This window comes from Vicia villosa, linkage group LG3 (assembly GCF_029867415.1).
Source record: "Vicia villosa cultivar HV-30 ecotype Madison, WI linkage group LG3, Vvil1.0, whole genome shotgun sequence".
Lineage (NCBI taxonomy): Eukaryota > Viridiplantae > Streptophyta > Magnoliopsida > Fabales > Fabaceae > Vicia > Vicia villosa.
This window is the reverse complement of record NC_081182.1, coordinates 184,087,165-184,098,852: the sequence shown is the minus strand read 5'-3', so window position 1 is coordinate 184,098,852 and position 11,688 is coordinate 184,087,165.

Sequence of the window (11,688 nt, the reverse complement as noted above, 5' to 3'; positions counted from 1 at the left end):
CTGGATGAAGAGTCAGCTAGAAGATTATCAGATATATGAGAGTAACATTCCTATCTTCTGTGATAATACTTCTGCTATTTGTTTATCTAAGAATCCAATTCTTCATTCCAAAGCTAAACATATTGAGATCAAACATCACTTCATTAGGGACTATGTTCAGAAGGTTGTTCTTTCTTTAAACTTTGTTGATACAGAACATCAGTGGGCTGATATCTTCACAAAACCCCTTGCTGAAGATAGGTTTAAGTTCATTCTGAAGAATATCAATATGGATTTATGCCCAGAATGAAAGGATGAGAAGATCTGATATATAGATTAGATTTGAAATGAGTATTTATTTTCTTATCAGAAGTTCTGAAAATGTTGATTAGTTAGATATTCTGATTCTGTTATTACTAACGTTTCATATGTCTAAGTTAATTCAGAATTTCTTTTAAAGCAAAACAGCTGTCACCAGCTATTCCAGAAGATGAACACGTGTTCACTCTAAAGGGACAAGCATGCGTGCAGTTGATGAGACGCCGCCCTAGGTAACTGTGAAAATCATTTCAGATATCATGTTTTACCCTCACGTCATTCAACATTAAATGCTAATTGATTCTTTGTCTGTAATCCTTGTCATTCAGAATCATATTGCATATCATTTCAAATTCGTGCCTATATAAACACATCTCTATATCATTTCATCTCTTTCCATTCACCTTCATTGTTCATTTTTTGTGCATCTTCGTCTCTATCTATCTCTTTTCATAAACCCTAGTTACGAAACCCAATAATCTCAGTGTGAATCTATGGCTTCTTCATCAAATGTTCAACGCAAAGTTTCTTCTTCAAAACAAGAACAACAAAAGAAATCTACAAATACTCCATTGAAGACTTGTTTGATTCCTTACGAAGAACTGGAAGTGCTTTGTGAAACTATGGTGGATTTTGAAAATCTTCTCGTTCATGATTTCAAAATCAAAACTGGAATGTTGGTACAAGGATGGGAAAACTTCTTTGAACGCTTGATTGGACCAGTTTACCCTACTTTGGTTAAGGAATTATGGACTCATGCCACTGTTACTCTAACTGCTATCATCTCCTTTGTGTTAGGTCATGAAGTAGTTATCTATGAGAAGCTGATAAGGAAATTGTACAATCTTGAAGTTATAAGTGGACTTACTGGAGCTCTCCCAGGCAGAACTGATTGGGAAAAAGTTGACCCAGAGTTGTTCACTTCTGGAGTTGCCTCTCCTTACACTACTGATCTGAAGCCTTCCTACTGAGTATGGGCAAAGATCATTTTGGGATCTATCTATCACAGAAAACCAACAAACTCTGCTACCTACGTCAATCAACATCAGAAGTATGTTTTGTTCTGCATTGGAAAAGGCATGAGAGTTAATCTACCGCATATTCTGTTTCAACATCTGAAGACAAATGTTGAAGAATCAAGGGAAGAAGAACGTCTAAAGTTCCCTAAGCTAAAGAAGAATACTATTCCTTTTGGAAGAATGATATCAGACATTTTGAGTGAGAGTGGTTTGATAGATACTCTGAGAGCAGCTGGCTCTTCTCAGAATTTGAATGCTATTCGTGGGAGTATTCTAACTGCTCAGTCTCTAAGAATGATGCAGTTGATTGAAAAGGTGACCACTCCTCCAAAAGTGTTTCCAGATATTCTGACTAGAAGAATTCCTATTGTTAGTTTCTCTCATATGTTCAAAGAGGAGCTAGATAAATCTGTTAAACGCTATCTGAAATCCTGTGTTAAAGCACAATCTTCTGTTGATTCTGCTTGGATTCGTGGAAGAACTCTTCCATCTCTGGATGAGTTAAGGAAGAAGGATAAGAAGAAGAAAGAGAAGAATTTGAAAAGAAAGGTCACAGAAGAAGGACATGATGCTAAGAAAGCCAAGAAGCAGAAGAAATCTTCAGGTATTGTAATCTCTGACTCTATACCTAATACTAATTCTGAACGTGTATCAATAGAGTCTCTCAAAGTAGCTAGAACTTCTGAACAGTTTCAGAAGCTCATAGAAGATGCTTCCAAATCAGACTCGTCTAGCTCACAATCTACTTCTGCCCTTCCCTCTCAGAAAAGGCCACCTCCTTCTGAAATTCCATCTTCTTCCACCACCTCTAAAAGAAACTGTCCACTTCATTCTGAACAAATTCTTAACCCCTACCTTTAAATGCTATCTTTCCACAAATCCCTTTTAAAAATATATTCTCAACCACATCCATTCCTTCTGTAATCTCACCATTAATTGATCCCTCAACCACCTCCACCGCAGATTCTTCATCCTCTTTATCCTCCTCTATCACCTCTGCTTTGTTCTCAAGAGAACCTGAACCCTACTATATTCTTAACCCAGACTCTCGTTTCACCATCAACCCTCCTGAACCCTCTGTTGATATTTGTTGTGAATTTTTAAAGTATAAGGTTAGAACAGGGTTAGATACTTTGAAATCTGCTCATGACTCCAAGATGGATCATGTTGCTGCTGGCAAGCTGTGGAAAATCTTTGAGAAGGATATTCAGGCTGATTTTCTGGATATCTGATCAGTGGTTTTCACACGTATTTTTACCGTTGTTTTTAGTGATCTTTAAGTTATTTTATTTAGTGTTTTATTTCGTTATTCGTCATTTTATGCTTTGGTTGTGTGTTATAGTGTTTGTAGGCTCAGGTAAATGAAATGGGAGAAATCGAGGCGGAAAAGTGAAAAATTGAAGAAAAGTGAATAAACTGGCAAAACGCGTTCCCAGACGCGTGTGGAAGAAGAAAAATGCAATCAGCTGCCAAAACGCGTCCCCACACGCGTTTGGAATGAAAAGTGCCATCTGCTGCCCAGACGCGTCCCGGGACGCGTCCCGTTTGCCCAAACGCGTTCCCACACGCGTCCCAGGATGTTCATGCATGCCACACGCGTCCCCACACGCGTCCCACTGGCCCAGACGCGTTCCGGGACGCGTCCCAGGAGAAAGAAATACAAAGGAAAAATGCATGTCTGCCCAAACGCGTCCCCACACGCGTCCCGTCTGCCCAAATGCGTCCCGGGACGCGTCCCACTGTCCCAAACGCGTCCCCACACGCGTGTGCACTTACTGTCATGGGCCTTTTGGTCTGAAAAGCCCAGAAACGCTGGAATAAAAGGACGAAAACACATTGGGACAAGGGTTCGACGAATTTGGGAGCGAAAATTTGGGAGCTTTTGCCATTGAAGATTGGATTTCCTTCATTTATCTGTAATGTCTACAATTTACACTATGGTTTTTGTTATTATTATGAGTAGCTAAACCCCCCATTGCTAGGGGGGTGACCCTGATTATGATTGTGATGAATTTGAGCAATTGATGCAATAACTATTTTACTTTTCATATTTGTTACTTTGTTCTTCATCTGTTAATAATGCTTTATCCGTCAGAAAAACGGATTCTGAATATGAATGAATAGTGTAGCTGGACGGCATATTATTTGTGGACACGATTAAGAGCATATAATATTTATATCACCTAGGACTAGGGATATCATATTGTAACCGGATATTCTTGTTATTGGAATGCTTGATCATAACCGTAATTTTCTATGGACATAGTAATTAGGTTGTGAGGTCAAAGATCTCTTCACCAAGGCCTTAGGATTAGATACTCTAAAGAACCGGTAATTAACTATGAAAAGTATGTTGTTGCATTGAGACAGAAAATTCGTTACATGAAGAATCATTCACCATCCCTAGCAATCTACTCATCCCTGTCATCGTTCAATATTTTATTTGCTTATTTTTGTTACAAAATCTATCAAACCAACCAAAACCCCTATTACTTTTTGTTTAATTGAAATTGCTTGAAACTCTGTATCGTCAAGCGGTCCTTGAGATTCGATACTTGGGATTTTCCCATTACTACTACATAGGCAAAATAGTACACTTGCTATTTTCCTATCAAGTTTTTGGCGCCGTTGCCGGGGACTGCCGAAGATAATTGAGTTTTAGATTTATTTCAATTAAAATTTTGTTGCTCTGCGACTAAAATTTTATTTTCTGCACTATTTATTTTTCCTAATTCTAATAATTGTCTAATCTGTTTATGCGAGGCAAGGCCTCAGCTGAATTTCTTTTTGACGCAGAAATTGAAAGAACTTTGCACGCAAGGCGTAGACAAGCTCGGTTGGCTAATCTGGAATCTGAAGAAATTGTTTCAGTTCATTCAGGTTCAGATTCTGAAAGTGAAGAAGAAGTCATGGGTGAAAATCCTCCTCCTCCTGAGAGGCTCCTTGGTGACTACGGTGTTGCAAACAACCCGGGAGGAAGACTCACAATTGTCAACCAACCAGTAAATGCGGCAAATTTTCAATTGCATCCGAGCACAATAAATCAGCTGGAAAGAAAACCTTTCACCGGAAAGGTTAATGAAGATGCAAACAAGCACCTACAGAGATTTCTGACCATGAGCACCACTCTAAAAATTGAAGGGCATACAGAAGAAGCGAAGAAGTTGAGAATGTTCCCGTTCACATTAGCCGAAGAAGCAGAAGAGTGGTTCTCTTCTCTTCCAGCAGGCAGTATCACATCATGGGAAGAGATGGAGAAGGCTTTCTTGAATGAGTATTTCCCCGCCTCGGTCTTTATAAGAAAGAGGTATGACATTTTGAACTTCAAGCAGAAGGAGGGTGAGCCCTTAGGAAATGCTTACAAAAGATTCAAAAGAATTCTCGTAGCATGTCCCACTCATAATATGGACAAGACTGAACAGATGCAAGTATTTGTTAATGGACTCAGAATGAAAACAAAGCAGTTGATTGATACAGCAGCTGGAGGCTCAACAAATTTCACAACAGCCTCCGGCATCACAAAAATCATTGAAGCAATAGCTGCAAATGAGCATTTGGAGTTGTATGATAGGTGTGCTAGCAAACCAGAAGGAATCATTGATCTTAAGCTGGAAACCTCAAAAATCCGGATTGAAGATGCGATAGCTGCAGAGGTAGAAAAGAGATTAAAGGCTATGAATATAGGTACTCAACAGGTTTCTCAAATCCAACAAGCTCAACCTGTGATCTGTGAAATTTGTAATGGCCCTCACCAAACTGTGTGTTGTGTTGCAACTCCCAAGCAAATTGAAGAAATCAAATTCTTGAGGCAAAATAATCCATATTCTAACACCTATAATCCTGGGTGGAAGAATCATCCAAACTTCGCTTGGAAAGATCAACAACAACAACAAGGCCCTCAGAAGGCGGAGTGGGAAGTAGCTATCGAGAGATTGGCTGGACAATGCTCTCAGTTTCAAGAAGTGACAAGAAATAACCATAGGAACAACACAGCTTCAATCAAAAATTTAGAAGTTCAGGTGGGTCAAATAGCACAGCATCTCACTCTACAGGCACAAGGTAACTTTCCGAGCGCAACTGTGAAAAATCCGAAAGATCAAGAGAAGATTAATGCTGTTACAACAAGGAGTAAAAAGGTTTTAGAATCGGAAAAAGAAAAAGAGGAAATAGATGACCCTATGGTAATAGAGGTGGATTTGGAAATAAGAGAGAATCCGAAAGAGCCAGAAGTTGTGATACCACCGGTTAAACCAGTTGAAGAAAAAATTAAGAAAGATATTGAACCGGTGATCAAACTACCTTTCCCTTCCAGAGTGACAAAGAAGAATTCAAAAGAGAAAGACTTTAAGAAGTTTACTGCATTGTTCAAAAGGCTAGAGGTGAATTTACCCTTCTTCGAAGCACTTGAGCACATGCCATTGTATAAGAAATTTCTGAAGGAGGTAATGACAAAGAAGAGATCAGTGGAAGGAGAATCAAAACTTGCAACTGAGAAGTGTGGAATAGTCTCGTTAGCAAGAAAGATCCCAATAAAGAGGAAAGACCCTGGAGCAGTGGCGATACCATGCACTATCAATAATATAACATTTAAAAAGGTACTCCTCGATTCTGGTTCTAGTGTGAGTTTAATGCCTCTGTCCATTTTCAAAAAGCTTGAATTGGAAAAGATTAGTGAGAGTAAGACACAGTTAAGGTTTGCTGATCACACCATTAAGAAATCATATGGGGTAGCTGAAGATGTACAAGTGGAAGTTGATAAGTTTGTATTCCCTGTTGACTTCCACATCATGGACATTCCGGAAGACGAAGAAAATCCTATCCTTCTTGGGAGGCCATTTTTGTCGACAGGCCGCTGCAACCTCGACATTGAAAAAGGGACACTAACGCTGAGATCTTTTGATGAAGAAGTAACCTTGAAGATGTTAGGAGTTAGGAAAAATAGGGCGGTTGTAAATGATCAAACTTCTAGTGGTATGACAGAAAGTGATGAAAAAGACAAGAAGCCTAAACATCTCCAAGAAAAAGTTTCAAGCATAGCATCTCGGGTTGAAACAACTCATAAAGCTATCAAAAGTCCGAAGAAGGCTAAGAAAGTCAAGAAGAATGTGGGAAGTGAATTGAAGAGAAAAGTTGTCCATGCCTTTCATCTTCATGAGTTCTTTGTTGCGGAGGTGAAAAGCAACCAGGTGTGGAATAGAAAATACCCTCCATAATAAAGGGTAATGGACCGTCGAGCCATGCGACGTTAAACGAAGCGCTTCGTGGGAGGCAACCCACAGTTTTAATAATTAATTTCTCTGTTTGTTTGTTTTATTTTCAGGAAATAAGAGGGGCATTTCAAGTGGAGGCTATGGAGTGCATGACCCTCTGTGAGTCACCCCTCTCGGGCTTGTTCTAAAACATTGAGGTCAATGTTTCGTTCAAGTTTGGGGGAGGTTTTACTCTTTGCATTTTAATTTATATTGCTGCTATAATATGTGTAAGACCTACAGAATCATATTTGTACCAAATTTTGACCGAAATTTTTATTTTTGAAGAGTTTTGATCTTAAAAAGTGATCGGGAAGAGTATATAGAGATGAAGGGAGGATTGTTTGAGGACAGGATGTTCGGAATAAGGTGACAAGAAGAGGTTTGTTTAAACACCCTTGGTTCCCTAAAAGAAATACGAGTCCAACGTGTAGATTTGCACCATAGTACTTGTATCCTGAGAAGTACTCCTCGAGTAGTTTATTGGCACAAGTCAGATTCACGTGCATGATGACTAGTTGAGAAAAAATATATAAGTTGGCACCAGACGATGAAAAGGCGGTAAAAGGCAACCGACTCGCTAAGTTGGGTAACCCTCACCCGGTTATTCAGCCCAAAGGAGGTTGATCCCCAAACGTCGTCCAAAAGGACAATATATAACTGCAAAGTTTGAAAATTTCATCGGTAATAAAAAGGTAGCAAATGCTGCTCGTTTGGTGTCAGGAAAAAAAATAAAATAAAAAGCCTTGATTTGTTTCATGCATGTGATGATTATTATAAGAAATACAATGCCTTAATGTGATTGTCCGAATGAAAGAGGAGAAAAATCGGAAAGAGACTTAAGTGCAAAGCATAGTTGGAGAGGTATCCAAAAGGGGAGCTTAAGGTTTAAAGTGGTAGCAGAAACTCGTCGCGTCATGTGAATGTCGGACCAACTGTTTCTTGATCAATACAAACGGATATCTCACGTATGAACACCGGTGTGCTTTGAAGGTCATCGACTCTTGTAATTGTCGCTTGAGGTCAAGCAACGGTTTAAGTTTGGGGAGTTTGATCAGTGGTTTTCACACGTATTTTTACCGTTGTTTTTAGTGATCTTTAAGTTATTTTATTTAGTGTTTTATTTCGTTATTCGTCATTTTATGCTTTGGTTGTATGTTATAGTGTTTGTAGGCTCAAGTAAATGAAATGGGAGAAATCGAGGCAGAAAGGTGAAAAATTGAAGAAAAGTGAATAAACTGGCAAAACGCGTTCCCAGACGCGCGTGGAAGAAGAAAAATGCAATCAGCTGCCAAAACGCGTCCCCACACGCATTTGGAATGAAAAGTGCCATCTGCTGCCCAGACGCGTCCCGTTTGCCCAAACGCGTTCCCACACGCGTCCCAGGATGTTCATGCATGCCACACGCGTCCCCACACGTGTCCCACTGGCCCAGACGCGTTCCGGGACGCGTCCCAGGAGAAAGAAATACAAAGGAAAAATGCCTGTCTGCCCAAACGCGTCCCCACACGCGTCCCGTCTGCCCAAACGCGTCCCGGGACGCGTCCCACTGTCCCAAACGCGTCCCCACACGCGTGTGCACTTACTGTCATGGGCCTTTTGGTCTGAAAAGCCCAGAAACGCTGGAATAAAAGGACGAAAACACATTGGGACAAGGGTTCGACGAATTTGGGAGTGGAAATACATTGTAGAAGGCCGGAGAACTCAAATTTGATGCAAGGATTGAAGAATTCTATGAGCTTTTGCCATTGAAGATTGGATTTCCTTCATTTATCTGTAATGTCTACAATTTACACTATGGTTTTTGTTATTATTATGAGTAGCTAAACCCCCCATTGCTAGGGGGGTGACCCTGATTATGATTGTGATGAATTAGAGCAATTGATGCAATAACTATTTTACTTTTCATATTTGTTAATTTGTTCTTCATCTGTTAATAATGCTTTATCCGTCAGAAAAACGGATTCTGAATATGAATGAATAGTCTAGCTGGACGGCATATTATTTGTGGACACGATTAAGAGCATATAATATTTATATCACCTAGGACTAGGGATATCATATTGTAACCGGATATTCTTGTTATTGGAATGCTTGATCATAACCGTAATTTTCTATGGACATAGTAATTAGGTTGTGAGGTCAAAGATCTCTTCACTAAGGCCTTAGGATTAGATACTCTAAAGAACCGGTAATTAACTATGAAAAGTATGTTGTTGCATTGAGACAGAAAATTCGTTACATGAAGAATCATTCACCATCCCTAGCAATCTACTCATCCCTGTCATCGTTCAATATTTTATTTGCTTATTTTTGTTACAAAATCTATCAAACCAACCAAAACCCCTATTACTTTTTGTTTAATTGAAATTGCTTGAAACTCTGTATCGTCAAGCGGTCCTTGAGATTCGATACTTGGGATTTTCCCATTACTACTGCATAGGCAAAATAGTACACTTGCTATTTTCCTATCAATATCAAGAAGAGATGCTTGGCTGATGCTCCTGGACCTTCTGGTTACTTTTTGGAGTTAGATGATGGTAAGTACTATCATCCAATTACAAATTGGAATCCAGCAATAGAGAAGGAATATGTTGATGAGCTTGAAGAAATGCATCCTCTGGCCATGGTTGTGTGGAAGCCTCAATACAATGTTCTGACTAAAGACTTTTAGTCTATATTCAACTGGTTAAGGGAGAATCCCTCTGCTAAAGCACCAAATATGGTATATCCAAGAGTTGAATATCCACTAGAACCTGTTGCTCCAACACCTCCAGAGAATCTGGCTGAAATACTTCTTGCTCTTGACAATCCAGATGCTGAGATCCCTGCTCCTGTTTATCATGAAGATGCTTTTGTGTTTGAAGCTGATGTTGAGAATCATCCTGCTGAGAAAATTCCTGTTGAGAAAAATCCTGGAGATGTTCTCATGGTTGAAGCGAATGCTGAGAATCCTCCTTGTCATACCCCAAAATTTTCCCATCCTATTTCTCTTGATCAAATTCATATCAAAGTGCAAGACACAAAGACACCCTTCCTAAACAATGGTTCAAAGAATTAGGTTTTGATCTCTCTGAAGAAGATGAATGAATCAAAGGCTCCAATACATTTCATATGGCTCATGATGTTTCAAACTATCTCCATGACAAAATTCAGGTCTTAATTCCAAGGGTTGATCACTCAGTTGCTCAGAAAGTCAACAGTCGACTGATTTGACCTAAAAGTCAACTGTAGTCAAAGTAAAGTCAAAACTCCTGATTTTTTGTCAACAACTTTATTTTGAAGTATCATTCACCATTTGATCAAGGATTGATCATGGTTCATCAAGAAAAGATCAGAAATCAATAAATTCAAAAGGTTTCTAAATTAGGGTTTCATAGGAAAAGTCAACTAAACTTTGACCAGACATAACTCCTACATGGAACATCGGAAATTTCCCATCCAAATCTCATTTGGAAGGAAATTGAATTCTCTACAATTTTGTCTCCCACAAGCCAAGTCCAAAAATGCTTCATTTGAGAGATATGACCCAAAACATTATAGGTCTCTTTGAAAGTCAACCAAAAGTCATCTTTTTCAAAAGAGCATACAAGGAGCGTGAAAAATTATTTTGACATGAGACCAAAGACATTGGTTAGAGGACTCTTCAAGATTTCTAAAAAGTCCAAGAACTTGAAAAAATGTTAAAGGATGAGGAAATGGCAAGGTGCACAAGTTCACATATTTTCAAGGGTATGCATGAAGAGAAAAGGTCCAAAATTCCAAATATTTCCAAATTGGCCTATATTCTTTTCATCCAATCTTCATCTTAAGCCCATGCACGTCCCAAAAATATATCTTTTTATTTTATATTATTTTATTGATTATTTTATGGTTTTTATTCATTTAAATTATAATCTAATTATATAAAATAATAAATTAAATGAAAGATATGATTTTGCTTTGATTCTAAGCCAAACATCAATCAAATATTCTCATTAAAAGGCCCAAAATTCGTTCACATGGCTTGAGGTGCAAGAAAGATCAATCAAGGCCAAATTTAGAAACTTTGAAAATCAAATTCCAATCAAAGATTCATGGAGATTTTATTCAGTTTGCATTGACCTAATCATGCTCCTATAAGTACTTGACTAATACAAAGCATTAGGGGACGAAAATTTTGGCTTCTAAGAACCCTAATCCGAGTTCAAAGAATCAAGCAAAAGTCAAACTTGGATTCTAAAATTGAGGTCGATTCAAGAGTTTCTATTGATCCAAACGCATTCCCGATCCTCCTCCAGAATCAAAGCTCTCAGAATCGCTATCAACAAGCCTTGGTTTGCACTTTTCTAAACTCATTCGATTATGTCAAATCATGCATCATAAACAAATTCTAATTGCATATTTGTGTTTTATATGATGCTATGCTCGTTTCTGGAGACTTAATCGTGTTTTTGTGCTGTTATGAGTAAGCCACCATGTTAGGGTTCATGGCTCCCGAATTGGGGATTTTTAATTAAAGGAAAATTATGCTAATTCATGGCCACCATGGAATTCGTGGTGTCTGGACGATCACAACTGTGTGGTCGCGAAAGATTTCTTTTGCGTTTTGGATGCTTTGTGTTGTCACAGGTGTAAAAGATGAAGACCTTTTATAGCGCTTCAGGAAAAAACGCTGTAAAAGCGTGTCCTGTAACTTTCCAAGGAAGAAGACAAGTACGTGTCTTCTCCTGATTGGCTGGTTCGCGCACGCTCTTCTTCTTTTGAACAGACGGGTCATATGCATTAAGACGTATGCGTTACCATGCTCCCTCGTCTCAGCAGCCACTGGATCTCAATCACTTCTCATCCAACGCACTGGAACCTGCAAGTATACCATAGACCCTCAGCGCCTGCCACACAGGATCCAGCTGAGTATTTTTTAAATTTTTTATTTTTTATTTTTTATTATATGAACTTCTTTTATTTCTTTTATCTTTTTATTATAATTTCTTATTTTATTTTTTTTCCTTACTTATTCTACAAAATAGTTTTTTTAAAAAAAAATCATAATTATTTGTTTTCCTTAATAATATTTATTTTAAAATTAATTTGATTTAATTATTAATAATGGTTTTTTTAATTTAATTTTTTATTAAATGATA